General features: G+C 48.2%; 1 protein-coding gene across 3 annotated transcripts in view; it reads left to right on the top strand.

Moving 5' to 3' along the window:
* The window catches only part of TMEM132B (transmembrane protein 132B), a 383,413-nt gene that overhangs the window by 342,621 nt on the left and 16,923 nt on the right, over nucleotides 1–23,869 (top strand). The gene's annotated exons all lie outside the window — the stretch shown is intronic.

Consider the following 23,869-nt stretch of genomic DNA (forward strand, 5'->3'; position numbering starts at 1 on the left):
TGCTGCTCCCGGCCTCGGTCTTCCTCTCGAGCAGAAACAATTCTCTTCCCCTTCTGTTGCTCATAGGACGGTATTTCCCGAATTTCAGCCACAGCTACCTGCCATCTTCGCAATTTTTGCCAACTTCCTGCGCCAGATAATATAATTTACTCATTATATTTTCTTTAAACGCCTCACTTTTCAACCTTAAATACCTTAAATGTCTCATTGGAAGACAGTAAGATCCGTGAGCTTGGTGCACTAATGTTTTCTTCATATACATGAAAGTAAACGACTATTAACGTTTTTAAAAGTCCATCCATGTGCCCCCTAACTCCACTTGGGTACCAGTGGGACACAGCTCACAGTCTGGGGAAATCTGGCCGTGGCACGTTTGTGCTGCATCCGCCGTCCTATTAGCTGCCTTTAGGGCTCCGTATTCAGCCAGGAGCCCCAGCGCGTGATGGTTTTTCATGTCTTTGCCCGGGGTCTGTTTGAATCACTGAATTTAGAGTTTCTGCCCATTTTTTCTTGGCGCCCTGATTGGCAGTTTCCTCTTGCAGCAGAGACCCCGAGAGAAAGACTTACATCTTTAGAATGATTCTTTCTCTTTAAGCTGCTAAGAGAGCTCCCAGGTCCTATGTCTTCATTCATTTTAGAAAAACTCAGTACCGCTGAGTTCTGCCTTCTTTCTGCCCTGCTGGCTCCTGTTCGGCTGTGAGATGCAACTCGGTCCCCGTCCGAAGGACTTTGTGGTGGACAGAAAATCCTGCAGGCTTTTCCCTGTGTCGGAAAAGATCTGGGAGGGATTCCTTCCTTCTGACAGTGACCTGCAGGAGGTTGTGCCTTAAGCCGGAGATGGTTTTGATAAGGAAGAACTGATGTGTCTGTGAGGCCTAATTTAAAAAAAAATTAATCCTTAGGAAACCCCAATTTGGCATCGCCTGCTTTCTGGGTGGAATGCTAATTCTTCCCCCGAGACAGAAGGTGGACTGGCTTCAAAGTACACACAGCCTTGCCCTGGGGCTCCTGGCAGGCCTCGGACTCTGCGGGCAGGTTTGATGAAACAAATCTAAAGCCTTCGATATTCTGAGTCTAGAAAGATCTGAGCCAAGTCATACAAACTCATCTGCACAGAATGAAAAATATTGATTCATTGCCCTTGTTTGCCTTTGAAAATGCATGTTATTTACCACCGCCCTGTCATTCCAGGAGGGAGACATTGGTATGGCACTCGGAGGTGGCATCTGTGTGATTATGCCACCCTGGGCTCAAACAGATGGCTCAGCTCTGTAGACCCCTGGGCCTTGTTCCCTCCCGGGAGCCTGGTGTGGAGCCCCCAGGGCGGGATCTCTGCTCTCCTGCCCTGCAGAGCGCTACCCTACAGAGGCAGCCCAAGTTCACGGGTCCCATTGTTGCCCTATACTTGGTGGTCTCCCCTTTGCAGAAATACACTAAAAGCGTCCTCCCCTGAGCCCGAGAGAGAAATTGCTTGGAAGACAGTAGTTTCTGGCTCAGCGGTCGCTTTGGTGGCCTCTTGAAGATGGGGCTCTCTTCTAGCAAACTGTGGCCTGATCTTAGCAAACGAGAGTGTGCAGAGCCCCAAGTGCAGAACTGCTGTAAGACGTTTCTAGGGGAGCCCAGGCTCTGCTGCAAATCCCGGCGCCTGGGTCGATCGAGGGGGATTCACTAAATGTCTGTGATGCGTTTGTCACAGCTTTCGTGTCAGCATTTGTCATAAATTTTGTCATAACGCTAAGACGTACAGCGTCGTCCTCAGAGCTGTCCGCTGGCCTGGGCGTCACCCCAGGGGCACCTAAACACGTGGGTGCTCATTGGCACCCCAGGGAGAGACCCCCTTGGTCTGTGGATCTGTCACCCGGTCACTTCCTCCCGGCGCAGGAAACGCTGTGTGATTCCCCAGGGAGAGTCTTGCAGGTTTCCGCAAAGATGGTCGCGCGATGGAAATCCTGAGCGTTGGGATTGAGACTTAGGTAAGGGACAGAGTAGAAATTCAGGACGGTGTAAAGTGTAGTGATACACAAACTGGCTTCTTTGACTTGGGCCCGTATGTATGACGTCAGGGGGAATAAATCTGAGGACAGCAAGGATTTTGAAGGGCTGGAACCTTGGCAAGATGGGAAGCGATCTGTGTCACATTTTAAGTGGACAGCTACTTCTATGTTAAAAAAAAAGCCATACATAGAAGACGCATATTAATTGCATGTGTGTGTGTGCAAGAAACCTTGGCAGTTTTGCTCACAGTGAGGTCTGATGAACCAGCTGTGTTTTTTAATTGAAGTTTAGTGGATTTACAGTATTGTATTAGCTTCAGGTGGACAGCATGGTGATTCCATGTTTTTACAGCTTATACTCCATCAAAAGTTATTACAAGAGCATGGCTCTAATTCCCTGTGGAACCACCTGTCTGAAGCGGCTGCCACAGGCTGATATGACTTTTGTTGGCATGAATGGGTGCGTGACCCCAGAACAGAGGTCACAGGTGGGCAGACTGCAGGCTGCATGTGGTTCAGAGGAGTGTGTGTGTGTGTGTGTGTGTGTGTGTGCCTGTGTGTGTATTTAATTTGCTGCCATCCTGTAAAAATTGGCAAATCACATAGAAATCCGGATTTCCAGCCTCTTCTGAAATTCACAAGGTCGAGTAGCCCTGGGCCCACACTGCTTCCTGTGACCCTCCACCCGGAAGCGACCAGAGGACGGCCCTGTGCGTACCGCCGACGCATCCAGATCACCCCAGTCTCCACCCTTTCCTCTTGCCTCCCGCATGGAGGTGGAGGGACGTTTGTGATTCCGCGTCACACTTGTGCTGCCGGTTTTTTGATAGTAGGTTTCAGAGGAAAGGGAGCTATGTCTTGTCCCTTGGTCTCTATAAGTCAAAGATGATACATGTCACTCGTCCCTCTGACGGAGAATTCTGTATCTTTCTAGGCATAAGAGGAAGGCTGGAAATTGGATCGTATTCTGTCAAAGACTGTCTGAGGGGCTGAGGGCCCTTGAAATCAAATCACAGGAGAAATGATTGAAGGAAGTATGAGTGTTGAGCCTGGTGATGAGAAGAAAAGGCCCAGGGAGAGGTGAAGAGGGAAACATGACGGCTCTTTTGAAGTCTTTCAAGGGCTGTCCTTTGGAATGCAGAGTAGATTTGTGCTTTTTAGATTTCAAGAGAGGAAGTCAAAAGGGAACCACTCTAGCTCAACATCAAGAAAAATAATGCAGAGGGAGTGCGTTTGGGGGGTGGGGGTAAGCTTCTAAACAGGTGATGTCAGTTCAAATCCTGACTCCATGGGGGAACAGCTTTATGAGCTAGTAGTGAAGTATCATTCCTATGGCTTTCCCATCAGGGAGTCAGTTGATAAATGATGTTTTCTGAATTTACAAAGGAGTTTTGTTTCCATCCTCATGACCTGGAAGGCATGTGTGTCAGTTTCCTCTTGCTGCTGTAACAAATGAACGTGAATTTAGTAACTTAAAACAATGCACATTTATTATCTGATGGTACTGGAGGTCAGGACCCTAAAATGGGTTGGTTGGCAGGGCTGTGTTGCTTCTGGAAGCTCTAGCAGAGACTCTGTTTGCCTTTTCCAGCTTCTAGAGGCCGCCTGCCTTTCCTGGCTGGGGCCCCCTCCTCCATCTCAAAAGTCCACATCGTAGCATCTTCAAATCTCTCTCTCTCTCTGACCTCTGGTTCCATCATCGCCTCTTGTTTCTCTGGCTCTGAGCCTCCTGCCTCTCTCTAATAAGGACCTTTGTGATTACATTAGGCCCACCTGGTTATCCCAGGATAATCCCTTCACCTCGAGATCCTTAGTTACATGTGCAGAGTCCCTTTGCCACATGTATTAGTTTCCTAGAGCTGCCATATCAGTTCCCACAAACTCAGTGGCTTAAAGCAGCATAAATCTGTTCTCTCCCAGTTCTGGAGGCCAGAAGTCTGAAATCCAGGTGTTGGCAGGGCCATACCCCCTCCAGAAGCTCTAGGGGAGGATCCTTCCCTGACTCTTCCAGCTTCTGGGGGCCCCAGGTGTCCCCGGCTTGTGGCCGCATCCTTCCCTGCTCTGCCTCCGTCTTCACATGGCCTTCTCGCCTGTCTCCGTGTGGCCTTATTCTCCTATAAGGGCGTTCGTCATTGGATTTAGGGGCCACCCTGATTCACAATGATCTCATCTCAATATCCTTAAGTTAATTATATCTGCAAAGACCCTGTTTCCAGATAAGGTCACATTCACAGCTTCCAGGGGCTAGAGCTTGGATATATCATTCTGCGCTCACAGTTCCACCTACCGTGTAAAGTGACATATTAGAGGTTTTGGGGATTAAGACGTAGACAGCTTTGAGGGTCTTTATGCTGCCCGCAACAGCACATCTGCGGTTCTTTGCTAAGTGTCTTTCAAGGTCTTCAGAGGGAGGAAGAAAAATGCAATTTCCATGTTGTAATTGTGATTTAATCTTTGAGTGTCTGTCTTGCTGACCAAGTGATGGCCTCCTGTTTTTAATGTGTTGGTAATTGTACTGTGGGTCAGTGAGTTGCGGTCTCCAGAACCGCAGAAGCCCTGGCATACATCACCAGCAGGGGATGAACTCATTCACGCTTGGAGAGAAATCAATGTAAAGTCATGCTGATCTTGAAGAGGGTACCCTCCAACTTTTGGCTGCAATAATCAAGTTTCCAGCCTTCTGGTATCAGCCGGACTTGAAATAATGAGATGCGAAAGGCCTCCTAAAAGGGTATTAACATTTTAAAGCCTTCTCTGCCCCAGGGAAGGTCTTTATTTCCAAAATTTGTCTGTGAAGGGCAAAGGGTAGGCAGCAGATGTGCTGTCGAAAAAAAAATACAACGGTTTCTGCTGCTTGTGTGGGGTCACTAGACAGAGCCCAGTGTCACCGCTGGAGGATGCAGGAAGCTTCGAGAGAGCAGCTGCATTTCCTGGCTCATCACGTGGCCCCTGCCAAAGGCTGTGTGACCCGATTTTCCTTAAGTGGTTGGATTCACAGAGAGGATAAAGTGGAAGGTGGGCGTGCCCTGAACATGGTCCTTAGAGAGGCAACTGAGAGCTGAGGTCACAGAGCCAGAGACATCCCGATTCAGGCGGAGGGGACTGGGGGGATCTGGCAGGCCTGCCGTGAAATCCTGTATTGGTGAGCTTACTTTTGTTTTGGTTGCAAGTGATAGAAACGCAAATCCAACTGTCGTAAGCCCGGAGGGGGGGGGGCAATATATCGACTCATGTGCAGCTAGAGGTGAGGTTGGATCCTGAGGCACATCTGGACTCGATTTCTCTCCTTCTCTGATCTCTGCCTTCTTCTGTGTGCTTTGCACATCTTCTCCCTGGGCCCGGCATCCCTCCCCGACTCCCTGCATCCGGACCAGCCCCAGCCGTCCTCTGGACTCTGGCCCAGGTGCCCCTGCCCTGTGCAGCCGCCTCCTTCCTGCCGTTCTGTGTCCTGCCTCCCACACCGGGGTCCTCACCTCTGTGCTTCTGTGCCCTGTGTGGATGCACGTATTAGGGACTCGGCATGTCGTGTGTCCCTGTTCAGGTGGCAGGTTTGCCCCCTGAGGCCAGGTCCATGTCTCACTTCTCTTCCTGCCCCGAAGGGTCTGTTAGAAGGAGCAGCGAGAACAGCCACAGCCCCCGGTGACACCGTGCCAGACTCTGGTCCACTGGTTCTTTACACATTGCAGCCTCCGACCCGCCCGGCACCCCGACAGAGTAGGTACCACTCTTATGCCCGTTTTACAGCCCAGGAAACTGAGACGGGAGAGGTTGAAGTGTCTGGGCTCAGTGGGTGGTGAGTAAGCATTACCACTGCATGTCCAAGTTCATGGTACCGAAAAGTGGAGAAACAGTCCCTTCCTATTTCCTCTCTCCTGTAAAGCAAGAATGAAAGGCAGGTGTTTCTGAAAATCCACACTTGATGTAAGACGTTTGATTGTTGGCAAGTGATCCAGTTGAAAGAGACGTGCGGACGCGTTTTGCCCGGCGGCTGTGGTCCTCACCTTCCACGTGTCCTGCACTGTAGGAGGAGATAAGCCTAACGGAAGGTGGGGCCCAGGCACCTGGGGGGTGGGATTGAGGACCTTGTGGGGATCCCACGGTGTTGATGAAATAGGTTCAGAACAGTCTCTCTGCACTGACTTATCTCCAGAGGGTCCTTGTCTGCTGTGGGCTCCAGCGGGCTTCCAGAGAAACCCTCAGGCGGGTCCTAGTGTTATTAGAAGGAGACGGAGAAAAATCCAAAAGTGGTTTAAGCCCGTTTCTTTCTCTTTTGGCAAGGCTTGGCAAACATTCCTACAGAAAGCACTGTTCTTCTGTTTCTCGGCATGAATTGCCTCCCCTTCACCCATCACCGGGAGCCAGGCAGCTAAGAATAAGTTGTCAGGCAGTTTGGATGTCATGGCCTAATTTTGTCCTTCTTGATGCTGGTAATTGGGGCTTCCATTGTTCCATTCTAATGGGAGAGGCGTCATCTATTTCCTGTTGGCCGGAGGATCGAGAGCGCACCATCCCCAACCTTTTGTTCCTGTTAACATCGTTCAGATTTCAATATCAATGAGATCTTTTGTTCCTTTCTGTCTTTAGCATCTCTCACGAAGCACTAACATTCTGGAATTGTTTGGGCATCATGCGGAGAGACCTTGGGACCAGCCAGTGTAGATCTGCAGCCGCCCGGCTTCGCGCCCTCAGTAAACAGAGCTGCGTTGGGGAGACGGTGTTACTGAGGTCTTGGGTCGACACCGAATTAGATGTCGGAGATAAGAGTTTTGGGCAAACCAGAAAAGAATAGCTTCATCGCTTTGCCAGGCAAAGGGGGCCACAGCGGGCTAATGCCCTCAAAACTGTGCCTCCGACCTGGAGGGGGGGGTAGTGAGGACTTTTATAGCAGTGGCTCAAAGAGGGCGTGGTCAGTTCGTGGACCTTCTTCTGATTGGTTGGTGATGAGGTCATCGGGAGTCGGCATCATCAACTTTCTGGTTCCAACCGGTCTGGGGTCTACGTGCCTGTGGGCAGCAGACAGTTAACTTCTTCCACCCAGTGGGGCTTTCAGTATCTGCAAAACGGCTCAAAGGTATTGTTCTGTGTATCCCTTGAGGGGGAACCAGGACCCTGCCCCAAGGCTGCACTACTGTGTCTTGACGGCATCCCCTCCCTTCCCTAACTAACAACTGCTTGAGCCTGCCCGTTGGAACTCAGGGAAGGTCACGGAGGCTGAATGAAGCCACTTTCCTGTAATCAAGAAACGGGGGACACAGAAAGGCTTTTGTGCCCGGGAGCCCACAGGGCCCTGCTCAGTGTCAGGCCTGTGACTGTGTTTCTGATATCAGGCAGGGTCAACTACGGCCGCTGTGCCTCTGTCTCCTGGCCCATTTATCCTTGATGTTTTGGGGCTTGGTTCACAATTTAAACTCCTTCCGTGAGCTTTGATGGGGGGCAGAATTTATCAGCTTCGTATTCAAATTCATCGAGTTTCCTAAAGAAACTCAAATCATTTCAATACACTTCGTTTATTTAAAAAATTTTTAAAAATGTATACAGTTTTTAAAGGTTACTTTCCATTTACAGTTATCACAAAATATTAGCCACATTCTCCATGTTGTACATACAGCCTTGAACTTATCGTTTACTCAGTAGTTTGTATCTCTCACTCCCCCACCCCTAGATTGCCCCTCCCCCCTATTTAAACTTTAGAAGTTAACTGTCTAAGAAAAGTGATGCACAGGGCGTTTAATTATTGTTGCCAAAATACAGGTCACCCAGTTGCTAAGTGCCGGGGCTGGGGTTTGACCCCAGGAAGCTTGGCTCTTGGCCCCTGCTTTACAGAGAGCACCCCAATGTCACAGGGAACTTAGCCCTGTGAACTTAGGGTGCTTATTTCAGGGGCAGGCTTCTTTCCCCCCTACTTTGGGATTATCCGTACACTGACTTGTTTTATACATATCCTGAGATTAAGACAACCTTCCAAAGATAAAAATGTAGCCCTCTTTTCTCTGAAACATTTCAAATGTCTGGAGGGACATTCAGTGATGTTAGGAACTGGTGAACGTAAGAAGAAATCCCACGAAGAGCTGGAACTGACTTCTTCAGCCAGGAGCACTGTGCAGCAGAGACTCAGTGAGCATCGGTGAGAGAAGTCTTTGGAGAACCTCACACATTTTCCCCCGAATATTCCGGAGTCTTGCATGAGCAATTCATTCATGCTTTATTGATAGATATCGCTACGCGGAGCTGGACTTTGAGAAAGTAATGCTGCCTTTAGCAGCAGGTGGAAATACAGATTCTGTCTCAGTCAGAAACGATGGGATAAGATTTTTCTGGGACTGGATGGACTGGATTACGTAGCCACCGATTAAACAAATGGGCTCATATCTCTGCTAATTCATTTTCAAGAGGGACGGGCTTCCAGCAGTCAATGATCATTTATATTCAATGTATATACTCAGTGTATTCCTTCTAAACTGCTCTTGGATTATTGCCTGGAGACATTTCAGGTTTAACTTGAAATGCAAAGAGAGCGTCTCAGATTTCAAAGCGCTGCTTTCCACTCCCCTTCCCCCCTGCAGCTTGCCTTACCCTTCTTAAAGGGCCCCTCTCCAAATGTTTCAGATCATTTTGACCACTTCTGAAGCTCAGTTTAACAGGCTCTTTTTTAAAATGAAAGGCCTCAGCCCGAAGCGATTGGCCTAATATAGTCACCTTTTCATGCTCTGGACAACAGAGCAGTTTCCATTATCAAGGGTTTCAATCGTGTCACTCCCCAGTGAATTACTTTCAAAGAGATGAATTTATCCACGACTTCCTGACATCCTTTGTGTCTGACACTTAATAAATATTTGGGTTACACTCTGACTTCTTTTCCTATGAGCAGAGTTTGTAGGGAGAGCAGTCGGTGGCCGTATGCTGAGACTGTCTGTGTGTCTGAAGCCCACTCGTGGGGACGGTGGATTTCCATGTGCCTTTCTTGACAGCCTCTTTGAGTGAAAGACTGATACTGAGGATCTTGAAGGATTTTCCGGTTCTGATACCAGTGCTTGCACCGTGGCCTGGGTTGGGACAGAAGGGACTTTGGTCAAGGATATTGGGCCAAAGCAGTTTGCTTTCATAAATAGGATATAAATAATATAGAAAAAACAAAACTTGTGATAGGACCCTGCTTCCTGGCATGTGCCAATCCAGACATCACTAATCAATCCCAGCACTCCTTCATTCGACAGCCCAGATTCCTTCTCCAGCAGAGAGGTCCCTTGAGCAGCAGCTAAGAAGTGATTTGCATTGGCAAGTGAGACGAACCTATTTCCTCTTGCTGGTAAAGTCTGTGGGGAGCTAGCAAAAGTTTTATTAAGCATTGAAGAGCATGATGCTAATGAGGCTGTGATATGGACCTCAAAGTTTGATATATTGGAGGGAGAAAAAAAACAAAACAACACTTCTGTGCCATTGCTCTGCGTCCTGTCATCCCTATCAGGATGTCCTTAGGCCAAAGGTCATAAAATGATAGGCCTTGAGGCAAATCCAGACCCCAGGACGTGCCCCCAGACAGAGGCAAAGTACTTTAAAAATGTATGTACTTAGATGCCAACATTCAAACATTAGTAGATTTCACCAGAGCTCTGGAATTCCCGTTTCTCTCGCAAAGTCCAGAGGTCTCTGAACACAGCCCATGTGGCAGCTGTGGGCTCTGGGTAGCAGCCGCCGTCCCCTTTGGGCAGGGTTCGGGCTGCTCCCTCAAGTTTTTCACCATATCCCCAAGTTCCCTGACCTTCACAGCAAACCCACCTCCCTCGTTTCTGTCACCTCCCTGGGCCGGCAGGGATTTGATTGTTGAGTCAGCCGCCACCAGCATCCCCGGAAGTGCCACCATCCCAGGCCAGTTGTGCTGAAGAAAATCTGGGTGGATTATAGTGGTAAACGGAAATCTATTACAAATAAATTAGATGTTAGTTGTATCAAGTGAGATGTATTAGACGCGATTATTTTAATTCATTGCTATCATAGGTCGAGGTTTTCACAAGGCAGAGTCACTTAGTGTAAGAACAGCTGTAATTTCACCGTGGAGGCTACTTCTCAAGCTGTTCAGACTGGAATTTTTATATCCAGGATTTTAATTAGCCCATGTCACACTGGCAAGGACTCCAAGTTGATCAAGGGGGTGAATTCCAGGGACTTCTGTGCTGCTGAGGCATTGCTCTGCTTCACGCCTTCCTCTGTGACTGGCTCAGCCTGGCCGGGCAATGATTGCTGGTCTCTCTGGAAATCTTCTCCGAGAGTGTGAGTCTGGACGCCCTGGCTTCTCTTGGCAGGGCTGAGCCAGTCTCGTCTCTGCCAGATCTTAGCTTGGGCCTTTCAACCCCCCCTCTTTTCTGCATTCTGATTTTGGAGAAATTGGTGAGGTCATCGTTGGCATTTTTCTTTTTCCCTTCCCCTGGAGCCTCGGAGATAAAAAAAAAAAAACCTCTCAGCTGCCGGTTTTTATACCTTGAGGTCTCAGTTCACAGCATTCTTTGATAGAAAAGTTTCTTTTCTTAGGGAAATTTTCAGAAGTACTTTCAAGATAAGTTTGGAAAACACAAACCCTGCAGATCCCTCGTTCCCCTGAGAATACGCTCATCCTGCCCCAATGCCCTTTGTTTTTTTTTAACATCTTCATTGGAGAATAATTGCTTTACACTGGAGTGTTAGTTTCTGCTTTACAACAAAGTGAATCAGCTACACATACACATATGTTCCCGTATCCCCTCCCTCTTGCGTCTCCCTCCCACCCCTCTAGGTGGTCACAGAGCACCTGAGCTGATCTCCCTGTGCTAGGCGGCTGCTTCCCAGCAAAAGTAAACAAATGGGACCTAAGGAAACTCAAAAGGTTTTGCACAACAAAGGAAACCATAAACAAGACCAAAAGGCAACCCTCAGAATGGGAGAAAATGGTTGCAAATGAAGCAACTGACAAAGGATTAATCTCCCAAATTTACAAGCAACTCATGCAGCTCAATATCAAAAAAAACCAAACAACCCAATCCAAAAATGGGCAGAAGACCTAAATGTACATTTCTCCAAAGAAGATATACAGACTGCCAACAAACACATGAAACAATGCCTTTTTTTAATGTGACTAATTGACGCACAAACCCCCGAACACCTAAGCCTGTGACTCCAGCACCTGTGCCGATGGAGCCTCGTTCCCAGCGCTTCTCTCCGCCAGGTTCAGTGTCTGCAGTCAGAGCCGGTGCAGGAGGCTGGGCAGCGCCATATGCTGGGCTCTCAACCAGACAAACAGCTCTTAATCCCTCCTGGGCCACTGTTTAATGACTAGGAAGTGCTTGGATCTTTTCCTAACTTCACAAGCGTTCGTGGTGCTTTGAAAATCTCCCAATGTTGAGGGGTAAAAAGCTAAAATGAAAACATTTCCCAGAGAAGCGTATGCTAAACTTTACAACAAACCCATAATTTTGGGCCTCATTTGCTGGCGTGGCTTTGATAAGGGGCGCGATTTTGGAAGCACTTGTCTGTCCAGGTAGAATCACACCTTGCTGCACGTGATTTGGTTGGGGATTTATCATGGAGGTGACCCAACCAGCAGAATGCAGGCATTGACCGGTGATGTTGGCTGATGAGCCGGGGGTTGAGGGTGGACGGGAACGGGTGTCCGTGGGTCTGTTGTGGAGGTCTGTCCTGAGCATCTCAGATGAAGGTGAGTTGAAGTTGGGTAGACCAGAGGCGACCATCTTGTAAACACCGTACAAACCTTACTGTTCTACCAGTCACTGTTTTTGGCAGTATTTTGCACAGGAGTCTGTCTCTTCCACTCGGACCTCCTCGAGGGCAGAGACACTTGGGTTTGCTTTATGTCCTCAAAGCCCTGCCGGGAACCCGGCAGGTGTCATCACTGAGTTTTAACCTCAGACTCGCTGTGACCTCTCTGTGCCTTTGAGATGGATCCTTGTCCTCCCTGGGCTGCTCGAGAGTTGCATTCTCTGAGGGCTTTTTAGCACCAAGACTTTAAGATTCTCTAAGGAAGGCATGTGTTTTGGATGAGCTGGGAAGGGAAAGAAGCGCAGTGGTCTCCATTCTGCCCACGCTGGCCCCGAGAGCTGCCTTGGCTGGGAGGCCTGGACGATCAGTCAGTTCCGGGCTGGGTGCTGGGCACACAGCGCTCCGGAGAGAGGAAGAAATAACATCCCAGCCGTGGTGCAACTAGGGAAGTGAGACTGACCTGCATGCAGAAAGAATTGATAAGAATAAAGGAGCCTGAGAGCAAAGCCTCATGATCAGAACTTGACAGTGAATTAAGGAGTCTCCTTAGAGTGGGATCTTTCAGTGTGGTGATGGGTGAGGAGGGAGGGGCTCACAAGACCTTCCCGTTCCTGGTCGTACGAGCCTGAGCGGAGCACTTCCTCTCTCACCGATGCGTAGTTTCCGTATGTCCACAAGGTACCAGGCCTTGTGCCATGAGCCTGAGCTGCAGAAAATTAAATAAGGCAACATGCTTGTCCTTAAAGGCTTGCCTTATCATCTAGGAGGGGCAGAGAGGTAAGCATTACCATAGTAAGTCATAGTCTATGAAGGTACAAAGGTGGATAGAAGGTTCCTTGAGCCAAGATCCATGGACTTATCTCCTAGAAATCTTCATGAGAATTATTTGACTTTGCATATTCTTTTTTTTTTTTTTTTTTTTTTTTTTTTTTTTTTTTTTTTTGTGGTACGCGGGCCTCTCACTGTTGTGGCCTCTCCCGTTGCGGAGCACAGGCTCCCGACGCGCAGGCTCAGAGGCCATGGCTCACGGGCCCAGCCACTCCGCGGCATGTGGGATCTTCCCGGACCCAGGCATGAACCCGCGTCCCCTGCATCGGCAGGCGGACTCTCAACCACTGCGCCACCAGGGAAGCCCTGCATATTCATTTTTTATGATAGTCTATAGACTGTGTAAGCAACATGCACCATTGTCAGTAGACCCAATCACTGCTGCTTGATTTCAGTTCCAGTGTTTGGATTTGTGTCCATGATTGTACGAGGGGCCCAAAGGACTTGGAGCTGTATCACATGAATAGTTTAACTCTTGAGAATTCAGCTATATGCATTTGGCCCGAGATAACATGGGGTGGTCCTTACATTTACATGCATACGTATACACATATATGGGTAGAAACCGTGCATCTTCTAGTCTGGTTATCTCTGTTCCTCTGCCTGGTAAAGTATCCGTCAGTGTACATTGGCACAGCTGGTGGGGGGCACGTGAGCACAGCGGGAAGAGTCTCCCCATCTTCCAGAGGCGTGTGATGCCTTCTTCTGGTGGCCAAGCAAGTGAGTGGGGATGGTGTCAATGACCTCTTCCTTCAGGAAGACATAAAAGACTGAACTGAGGCCTCCAAGGAACCCTTGACTAATGAAATGTTAGAAGAACTGGAAGATACTTTTACAGAAGGTGTAGGTAAGAAAGCCCACAGGGAGAGCCAGCACACTGTAAATTGCTCGAGTGTTCTGAGCAGAGAGAAATGACTGAATAATTTGCATATACCACCCATCTGCACAATTGCGTGCTACCTATAGTTTTATATATATATATATATATATATCCGTATATGTATGTATATATCCTACACATACACATTACTACATATTCTTTGTATTAAAAATCATAAATGCTGTGCCTGGTGAATGAAAATAGGGATTTTCTTGTAGAATACTGGTTGGGTGCAATTTTGCTTCAGTTAACTTTAGAACCCAACTGCCATTTGCGTGGGACATTGAGAAAAGAAAGAGGTATGTTATAGGCACATGCTGTATTTGTGCCAGTGGAAGGCCAATTGACATTACAGATGAAGGAGCAGAGACTCAGGTTAAATCACCTGCTCAGAGTCATGCGGTATTATTCAGCACACTTCAGTAATGTCTAGGGGAAATAAAAGATGATGGAGGTGGTATGCTTACTTATCGAAGGGAAGGGGTAGACAGTTATGACTCAGGTTGGGAGGTTGCCTCTGACCAGCGAAAGCAAAGTCTGGGGACCCACTGGGGACAGGAGCACTGTTATATCCTAGAGCTTCTTATTGTATAAATCTTATTGTATAAACTTTAATGAGGGAACTTAGTCACCAGGAGCACATAGCTGTTTGCTAGAGTCAGGCAGGCCTCTTTTTAATAAAGCAGCTTAAATTTAACTCGAACTGGTTACTTTAGATACAACGGAATCCCCCTAGGGCCCTAAAGGGCAGTTTTTATTATACTTCTGCCTAAAGACTGAGACTTTTGCCCCATAGGGGAGACAGAGGATATGGAACTGTGTAGAGTTTACGCAGCGGCTGCTGTCCCCCTCCTGAGCCAGCTGTCCCGGGGATGCTGCTAGCTCTTCCCTTGAGGGCCCGATGGGATTCGTCGAGCAAGCCCGGGGGGCACAGGCTCCGTTGTGTGCAGGCTCTAAAGCTTCACACTCACACCAGCCCCTACGGGGCCTGTAGCAAGTCAGTACAGTTCTTCCCTTGGATTCTTTTTTTTTTTCTAGCTTATACGGCATTCAGCAGGGTCCACCCTGGGGAAGCAATTGCTCGATTTCTCTTCCTCCCTGTGGGCATGTGTCTGTCTCCAGATTCCAGGTTAGTCTGTAGCCCTGCATCAGCAGTTCTCTGATGGGTTTAAGAAAAGCTTTTAATTTGCAGTTTGGTAAGGGCAAGAGAAGTGCTCTTTTCAGCCATCTACCTCTCTGAACTGAAACTGGAACTTGGCTGACTTGATTTTGTCTCTGATTTTTATCAAGCAGAGGATAAGCCAGGCCCCTCATTTTAAGACTACTTTAAGTGAAAACTAAGAATGAAGTGAATATAGAGAGGGGATCAGCGGTTACTGCGGCAGCTATTTGACCGATAGAAAAGGACAGTGTTGGGTCAGAATCCACCGCTTGGGACACTGGCCTTCCGTTACAGGCTAGGTGACCTAACTGAGCGTTAGTCTCCTCATCTGTAAAATGGGTAAAGGGTAACTTTCCCACAATGCTCCAGTGCAGGATTTATTTTTCAAATTAAGGGCCAGTTTTTATGGGATCTCACCAGCATTCTGTAAAAAGTGAAGGAATAGAATAGAATGGAATGGAATGGCATGGCACAGAGGGGAGTGGAGTGGAATAGAATGGGATGGGATAGAACGGAATAGAAAATTCAGAGTGACTTGCAAGTAAAGAGGTTAAGTATTTTTTCATGAAACTTTGGCTTTTGCCTTTATGTATACTTTTTGTGTATTGGTCCTAAGGTAAGATGTATTTTCTAATGTGGATTGTGCTTCAAACACTATTTGGGACACATTGTCATAGACTGTATCAGTTAGTTACACCTGCATAACAAACAGCCCCAGGATCTTAGTCACATGCCACCACGAGCTTTTTTTTATTGCTCACAGGTCTTCAGGTCAGCTGGGGTTCACCTCATCAAGGTTGCAGACCCCAAGAGGGCAAACCCAATCCTTTAATTATGGTTTTTTTTTAACTTTTTATTTTATATTGGAGTAGAGTTGATTAACAATGTTGTGTTAGGTTCAGGTGTACCGCAAAGTGATTCAGTTATACATATACATGTATCTATTCTTTTTCAAATTCTTTTCGCTTTTAAGTTGTTACATAATATTGAGCAGAGTTCCCTGTTCTGTGTTTTCAGTATTTTATGGAGAATTTTTTGTTAAAATTCTGCTGGGCAAAAGGAGTCATTTGCCCAAACCCAACATCGTTGAGATAAAGCCTATTTTACCTCTGGTGGGTGGAACCACAAATTCACAAGGCAAAGGGTGAGGGTGCAGTGCTGGGTATGGCACTGAAATCTACCACATGAGGCAATCGAGAATGTCAGGTGGAGGGGGAAATTCCCTGGCGGTCCAGTGGTTAGTACTCTGTGCTCTCACTGCTGAGGGCCTGGGTTCAATCCCTGGTCAGGGAACTAAAATCCCACAAGCCATGTGGTATGGCCAAAAAAAAAAAAGAGAGAGAGAGACTGTCAAGTGGGATGGTGTTTTATAAATTGTAAAATGCTGTATGTGTCAGGTTTCGTCTTTAAAGGTGTACCCCTGCTTCCTCCCTTCCTCCTTCCCTTCTGTCCCCCTGCCGTCAGGGGTGAAGAGAAAGGTCATACATATGTAAGAGAATTCCTCACTTATCTTCACCTTTGGGCCCCGAAAAAGTTCCTTGATGTCTCCTCCTTACTTCTGAGAAAGACATCCCTCTATTTTGCTGCCAGTGTGCAGTCATTAATTTGCATGTCTGTATATGTTGATTTCTTCCTGTTTCCAATTTTTCTAACTAGACTGAAGAATCTCTCTAGACACGACTTGTTCTCTTCGGTACTTTACCTTCCTGTTACGCAACAGGTATTTATTTGGTCAGGGGTGTTGGAAGACAGTATTATATCGGTGACTTACATTTAGCGATCACTCAGGAAATGGTGATTTTATTTGATTGTTTTTCGCCTGAAGCTCCAGGTGACAGGCAACTCGTTTCTTCTCTCATCTCAGTCTCCGAACTCAGAGTGGGTATTTGGTGAGTTTGGCATTCGTACGGGGCCATTGGGTTGTACAATGCACGCTGGAAACTCTTGGGTCGACTTAGCATGGAAGAGCTGGACCGAAGATCAGCACCCAGAAGACACTTGCTGTCCGTGAAGTGATTTTTGTGGTTCGTCTTATTTAGTACTTAGGGCAGGAATTATCATCCCTTGTCTCATTTCTCGGTTCCCCGTTCTGGAAAACGTCCTTGCAGAAGCTTTCCGTATCACACTCGCCCACCTCCCATTCTGTCATGAACCCACATCATCAGAGGTTTGCCTCTTCTCTGCTGAAGTCCTTTTGTCAAGGTCTCCAGGGTTCATGGCCAATTCCAACAGTTATCTTTCAGTCCACAACTGACTCGACTTCCTCTCAGTGTTTGATATCAATCCTACCCTGTCTTTGGAGAATCTTCACCACTTGCCTCTGAGACACCATTCACTCTGTGGCCTTTCCTTCTTTTTAAAAAATGTTTGGCCATGCCGCGTGGCATGTGGGGTCTTAGTTCCACGAGCAGGGATCGAAGCCGAGCTCCCTGCAGTGGAAGCACGGAGTCTTAACCACTGGATCGCCGGGGAAGTCCCCCTGGCTTTTCCTTTTTAACAAATTGGCCCCATATTGTCAGGTCCTTATGTTCATGACCTCTAAGTGTTAGCAGGCTCAAGGCTGAAATGTGGGACATTATTTAATCTCCTGGCTTTAAATACTGCATATGCTGGTGTAATCCAAATTTATTTCTTCAGCTCGAGCCCTTCTCCATGGACTCTGTACTTGTGCTTCCAACTTCCTACCTAACATCTTCATTCAGATGTCTGATAAACATTTCACATTTAATATTTTTGAAATGGAACTCCGGATCCTTTCTCTCTTCCCCAAATCTGCCTTCCTGCAGGCCTCCCTTATCACAGGGGTGGCGATGCCATTTTTTGGGTTCCTCGGGCCAGAAACTTCGCAGTCATCTGTGGCTTCTCCTTCCCTCACACCCAACAGCCACTCCAGCAGCAGCTCCTGCCAGGGCTGCCTTCAAAGGCATCCTGAACCTGACCACATCTCGTTCCCTCCATCACACCACCCTGATGGGAACCTCTTTCACGTCTCTGTTGCACGGGCTCCCCTTCTGCCACTTGCTCTAGAGGCGTCCTGTTCTATCGTCCAGTCATGCTACTTCCTTGCTCCCAAACCCCACAGCTTCTCATTATACTTACACAGTGGAGTACAATCGAGCCCCCCTGGCTACTTTTGTGCTCCCTTGCCCTCCTTTTTGGTCCTTGAATATGGCAAGAACATACCCGTCTCAGGGCCTTTGCACTTCCTGATCTTCTGCATGTGCTCATGACTCGCTTCCTCACCTCATTCAGGCCTCTACTCAAATGTGATCTCTCCAGGGAGGCCTTCCCTGCCCATTCTAACTAAAACCGTGACCACTGTTTTCTTACCTTGCTTGGTTTTCCTTTTAAGCCCATCTCGCTACCTGATATTACATTTATATCTAGGTGTGTGTTGAGTTTGTCTGTCTCCCCCATTCCACAGTCAGCTCCATCAGGGCAGGGACTGTATTGTTCATCACTCTATCCCCAGCCCCTAGGACAGTTCCTGGGTCTTAGTTGACAGTAAATAACTATTTATTAAATGAATGAATGATTTATTCTTATTTGACAGATGAGGGACTCTGAACTTGCTCTCTCCGTCCTCCAGTGATAGGACGGGAGGGAGTCCAGGCTGGGAACTTCGGGTACCCATGGGTTCACAGATGCAGAAGCTGAGCCCGGAGATGGGGAGTGACTTATTCAGGCCTGATGAGGGGAAGAGTTTGGACAAGGACCCAGGTTACTGGACCTCAGGCCGAGGCACCGAGCTGCTGCTTCCAGCTCCTTCTCCCTGGACTTGAGTACTAGCTATCAAGCTGGTCTCTAATTAATTGATACCTCATGCTTACTGACACATCCGCGGTGGCCTGGAGCCAGGGGCAGAGGAACCAGTGGACCGAACAGGGGCACAAGGGATGTTTGGGGAGGACGGGAGTGTTCTGTGTCCGAGCACGACCGTGGTTTCACAGCGTATATGCGCTGTCAGTCTCACCCAGCTGTGCCCTCCAAACGGATACGGTGCATTGAACAGAAATTACACCTTGATGAGTTTCATTTACAAAATCCCAACGTTTGCGTTTAGGTCTTGCCTTTCCCAATCAGGTCTTCCTTCTGTGGGCTGTACGGAGGGGGTAGCGCACAGTTTGAGGACCCCCTGCCCCCCGATTCAGAGGACCTGAGCGTGAATACCCACCCTGCCCTCGCCAGCTGTGATCTCTGCGCAGGCTGTCTCTCCTAGGCCTCATTTTCCCCATCCATGATATAGGGACAAAACACTCAACGAGTGGGATATTTGGAGGATTTAATGGCTATCGTTCTGTGTAAAGTTTTAAAAACAATGCATGATGCATAGTAAGCACTCACTACATGATAGCTGTTATTTTTGCTCTTTGTACTTCTTGGGGATATAAAAGCTCAAGGTCAAATGAATATTTTTTGAGTACCCACTCCTCCTCAGACACAATGTACTTGCTAAACTTGGTAATAAATACAAAATGTTTGATTTGATCATTGAATTGAAAGATGTTTTTTCTTTACATAGTTTCTTTTTGCCTATCTTAATATGTAATTCAGCATTTATTGTGAATTTGTGAGAAACATACTCTTTGATTATATAGCTTTGCCCCCCATTACTCAAATCTTTTTTTTTTAAATGTCTTTAGTAATGGCAACATTTAAAAATTTTTTTTTAATTTATTTATTTTTGGCTGTGCTGGGTCTTCGTTTCTGTGTGAGGGCTTTCTCTAGTTGTGGCGAGCGGGGGCCACTCTTCATCGCGGTGCGCGGGCCTCTCACTATCGTGGCCTCTCGTTGCTGAGCACAGGCTCCGGACGCACAGGCTCAGTAGTTGTGGCTCGTGGGCTCTAGAGTGCAGGCTCAGTAGTTGTGGCTCACGGGCCCAGCCGCTCCGCGGCACGTGGGATCTTCCCGGACCGGGGCACAAACCCGTGTCCCCTGCATCGGCAGGCGGACTCTCAGCCACTGCGCCGCCAGGGAAGCCCTCAAATCTTTTTATTCTTCATTAATACACAAACACACATAACATATATTTATAAAATTAGTATTAATGCGTCCATGTAATTCTAAAAAATTTTAATTTTATTGAAATATAGTTGATTTAAGATGTTGTGTTAGTTTCAGGTGTACAGCAAAGTGATTCAACTACATAAGTGTGTCCATATAATTTTAACTCCGTCATTTTTTCACTAAATATTATATCATGATTATTTTTCCTTTTTCTTAAATTTTATTTAAATTTATTCTAGGATTCATAGTGTTTAATTGGTATGCACTGCTATTTATTGAACTAGGCATTGTTTCATTTTTATTTTCATTACGAACATTGCAGAAGGCACCCTTCACTTTATTCAGCTTAAACAAACACCATTTACGCTTCTTTAGCTGCTCTTACCAAGTTGCCAAGGGGATAGACTGCTTCCATTGCCATGATGATGTAGCTTTTTTTCTTTCTAACACATTTCTCAAGACGGGGGAGGGGTTAAGAGAGAAGCCTCGTAGAGCAGGGGCAGCTCCTACGGTGCAGACACAGACGCATCAGGCGCCTGGCAGGACTCAGAGGCAGGGCACTGATACACAGACTCAATTCTTGCCTCTTTTCTAAGTAGAAAATGAAGCGAACGTTGTATCTCACAAGATCCCCAAAGGAAACATATTTACATCGGGAGACCGCCGTTTGCCTCTATTACTCTAAAGTACCGGAACTGTGAAAGTGTGATTTGACAGTAAAACAATGAACCTCTAAAGGCAGCCTTCCTAAGATGCCATTGACAAGCCGTCTGGCACGTGCTCACAGATTAACCTGTGGCACAAACTGTCATTTTCAATCTCCACGTTCCTGTCCTCAGCCCTTCTTATATTAGGATTCAGGGCATTTGCTGTTCCAGCTTTTCCTCTGGGGGCTCAGAGAGCCCCGAAGGTATCTTTTGGATGAGTGGTGGAAACCTGACTCTAATCTTTACCTCGCGGTGTCTACCTGTCTCTTCCAAAAACACACACGCCCTCAACCGTGTGACATGACACAGGTCAGGTCTCTCGGTTCCTAGCCAGAAGGCCGAATTCGCCACGGGGAATCCAAATTGCTCAGCTCATTGACCTCAAACTTGCTTAGGATTTGGACGAGGTTTCTTCTACCAGTCTATCTCCTCTCATGATATCCAGTGACATGACACCGCCTAAGCCACCTTCTCCCACTTCTAACCCAGACACAGGCAACTCCTGGGACGCGAGAATGAATGGGACCCAGAGGAAACCAGTGACATATTCACATTGAACACTTTATGTGGGCCATCCCTGCGCTAGACGTGGAGACACAGGAGATACGAGGAGACAGGTCCGTGGTCTCGAGCAGATCACTTTCAGGTGAAGAGCGGAGATAGGAAACAAGTGAACAAGCAGGAGCATGCAGAGAGTGGTAAATACTGAAAAGTAACTCATACAATGTAACACGGACACAGCAATCCAGTGTAACTAGCATAGTGTAAGCCACGTGACTTAAGCAATAGGAATGGTGTAATATGCTGTCAGTAACACAGGCATCGTGTAAATATAGTTGACGTAGTAGCACACACAGTAAATTAGAGAGAGGAGAGTAGTAGAGCGGCCAGGTGAGGGGCGTGCAACTTTACATTAGAAGTGACTCAAGCAGTCCCTTCTGAGGAGTGTGTGACATTTGAGCTGAGTTCTTACGTGATTTATGCCACTCTTGGTGGCAAGTAACAAAATACCGTGGACCGAGATGGCTTTGACAGCAACAGAACGAAAAACACGTGATAAGAAGTAGAAAAGTCAGGTGGTTCCAGGTGGGCCGGCCCAGGTGGTCACTGAGGATGTGGTTCCTTCCGTCTTTCTCTCCTTCCATGCTCGCCGTGTCAGCCTGGTCCTTGGCCAGCCCTCCAAGGCTCTGAGGTCACCATGGCAGCCCCTGTTGTCACCTCCCATGTGGCAGCATCCAGTGGGAGAAGGAGGGACCCCTCTCTGGGCATCTCGGAGCCAGGAGGCCCTTCCCAGAATCCCCGGCAGACTCCTCACGCCTCCTCGGCCAGAATTGGGTCACTTGCCTTTTCCCTAAGCCAGTCACTGGCAAGGAGCATGGCTGGACAGAAAAGAGGAAGATGTGTGTGTGTGTGTGTGTGTGTGTGTGTGTGTGTGTGTGTGTGATGGGGCGGCGGTGCTGGTGTGTGACGGAGTGGCCCGCAGACAACCAGCTATATCTGCCTCAGACCTGAACGACAGGCAGGTCTCAGTCACAGGAAGATCGTGGTAAGGTCTTCGGATGGGGATAAGCTCAGGAGAGCCAAGGGAGAGAAGACCCCCCCCCGTGGGGGACTGGTGGGGAGTCTGTGCGGGGGGGCAGGGAGGGAAGTGCAAAGGGAGCCTGGAGAAGGAGGCAGTACCAGGTCCTTAGGTCTTGTCAGCTGTGCTCAGGAGTTTGGACTTGGTCCCGTGTACCGTGGGAAGTCTCTGGAGAGGCCAGGCGTCAGCAGTCCTGGGGGCCAGTATCATTACACACACAGGTGAAGCCCTGGGAGGTGACGTTCCCTCTCTGTACCTGGATTCAGTCCAGGTAGAATGAGGGTCAGGGTGCCTGCCCCACACAGCTATTTGTGGGGCTTAAGGCTTTGAGAGGGGAGGAGGAGCATTGCAGACGGTGAGGTCCTTTACCACTAAGAGAGACCTGCCGCAGTTGACTCTCGTTATTTGCAGTAGTTATGTCTTACAAAGTCACTGCAAACACTGAATTAGCAAATACTAAACCATTCTTTCTCGAGGAAATGCACACACACATACATCTCATATGGATCATAATAATCCTGAAAATACAGGACAGTTGAGGTCTGTACTGTAGAAGGTAGGATGGGGAAAGTTCTAGCAATAGCTGATGCCCACCTGAGCCGGGAGAAGCTGAGGGCAGAACCCCCGACTGCATCCACTGTGGAGTTCTTGTCAGTAAGGAACCTTGTCCTCTTGAGATAGGTCTGCATGTAGCCACTGCGTCCAGGGATCTTTAGGGGTCTTGTCGAATGTCTCCCGGGGCAGTGCTCTGGAGGGAAGGCAGGGGTTTCTCTAGAATGGGTCTCCCACCCCTTTCTAAGTACTTGAGGAAGGGCAGCGGGGCTCGGCACTGGGGGTCAGCATCGCAGGAATGTCAGATAGGAACATGGCGCAGCTCCATTCCATTTTCTGCTCTAATAGGAAATCTTGTCCTGATTGCTCTCTCTACAATCCTGAGGACAATAATGCAGATTCATATCCCTCAAACATGCCCCCAAAGACAGCGGATTTGCTTGTCTCACGGGTTTTCTTCTCCCTTTTAAAACGTAAAGCAGACCAAGGGAGGGGACGGGCGAAGTAGATTCTTTCAAGCTTCGAAAAGTGATTGCATTGTCTGTTTTCAACTCCCACTGGAATTTCAGGGGGAGAAACACATTAGCTGCCATTTTCCACTGCTCTCCGAGGGCAGATTTGCTGCGCAGAGAAGTAGAGCCTGGAGGGCAAGGGGCTGTGGCCCGCTACGTCCGGACAGGACGGGAAAGCGGCTCCGCAGGTGAGCTCAGCCTGACGCCCGGTCTCCCTCCAGCCGTGCTGCGTAGTGCTTTGTGGTCCAGGATGATCAGGTCAGTGTCCCTGGGATTTCGGTCCATCGTCCCATTAGTGGCCTTGGTTAATTACGCTGGAAGATTCCTAAAGACGTCGGTGCCAGTGACAGTGGCAGGGACCCGTGCCTGCGAGGTGGTGCAGGAAGGGGTTTAAGCATCGCGAGACTTATTTTCTCCTCAGTCTCTGATTTCACTCTACAGTGAACCAGCCTCATCTTTTCCTTCCCGGGGGAGCAAATTCACATTCACGCTCTTTCTGCGGGGGGGGGGAGGGAGGTGACGAGAATTTGTCCCGAACAACGTGGAGGTTTGCTCTTTGAGTTTCGACCTCGGCACTGTTGACATTGCTCTGAGCCGTTCACCTGTTCACGTGGAGGGGGCAGGTGGACGTGTGCACCTGGGACTTGGAAGGGAGGCCTGGGCTGCAGGTACTGATTCAGGTGAGGAAGAAGAGGTCAGAAGTGAGTCTTCATTTGTGGCCTGCAAAACGGGCTGGCTGGTGGCATTCCAGGTGAGCTGGGGAGTGCTGCCCAGCGCCACACGATACCCCTAAAAGTAGTGTGTGACCTCCAGCCAGTGACGTCGCATTGCTGGCCTCAGGTTCTTCATCTGTAAAATGAGACTGTGGACCCCTGGCGGTTTTGTGATTCTGTGCTGAACC

This window comes from Kogia breviceps, chromosome 15, assembly GCF_026419965.1.
Source record: "Kogia breviceps isolate mKogBre1 chromosome 15, mKogBre1 haplotype 1, whole genome shotgun sequence".
In the NCBI taxonomy this organism is placed as follows: domain Eukaryota; kingdom Metazoa; phylum Chordata; class Mammalia; order Artiodactyla; family Physeteridae; genus Kogia; species Kogia breviceps.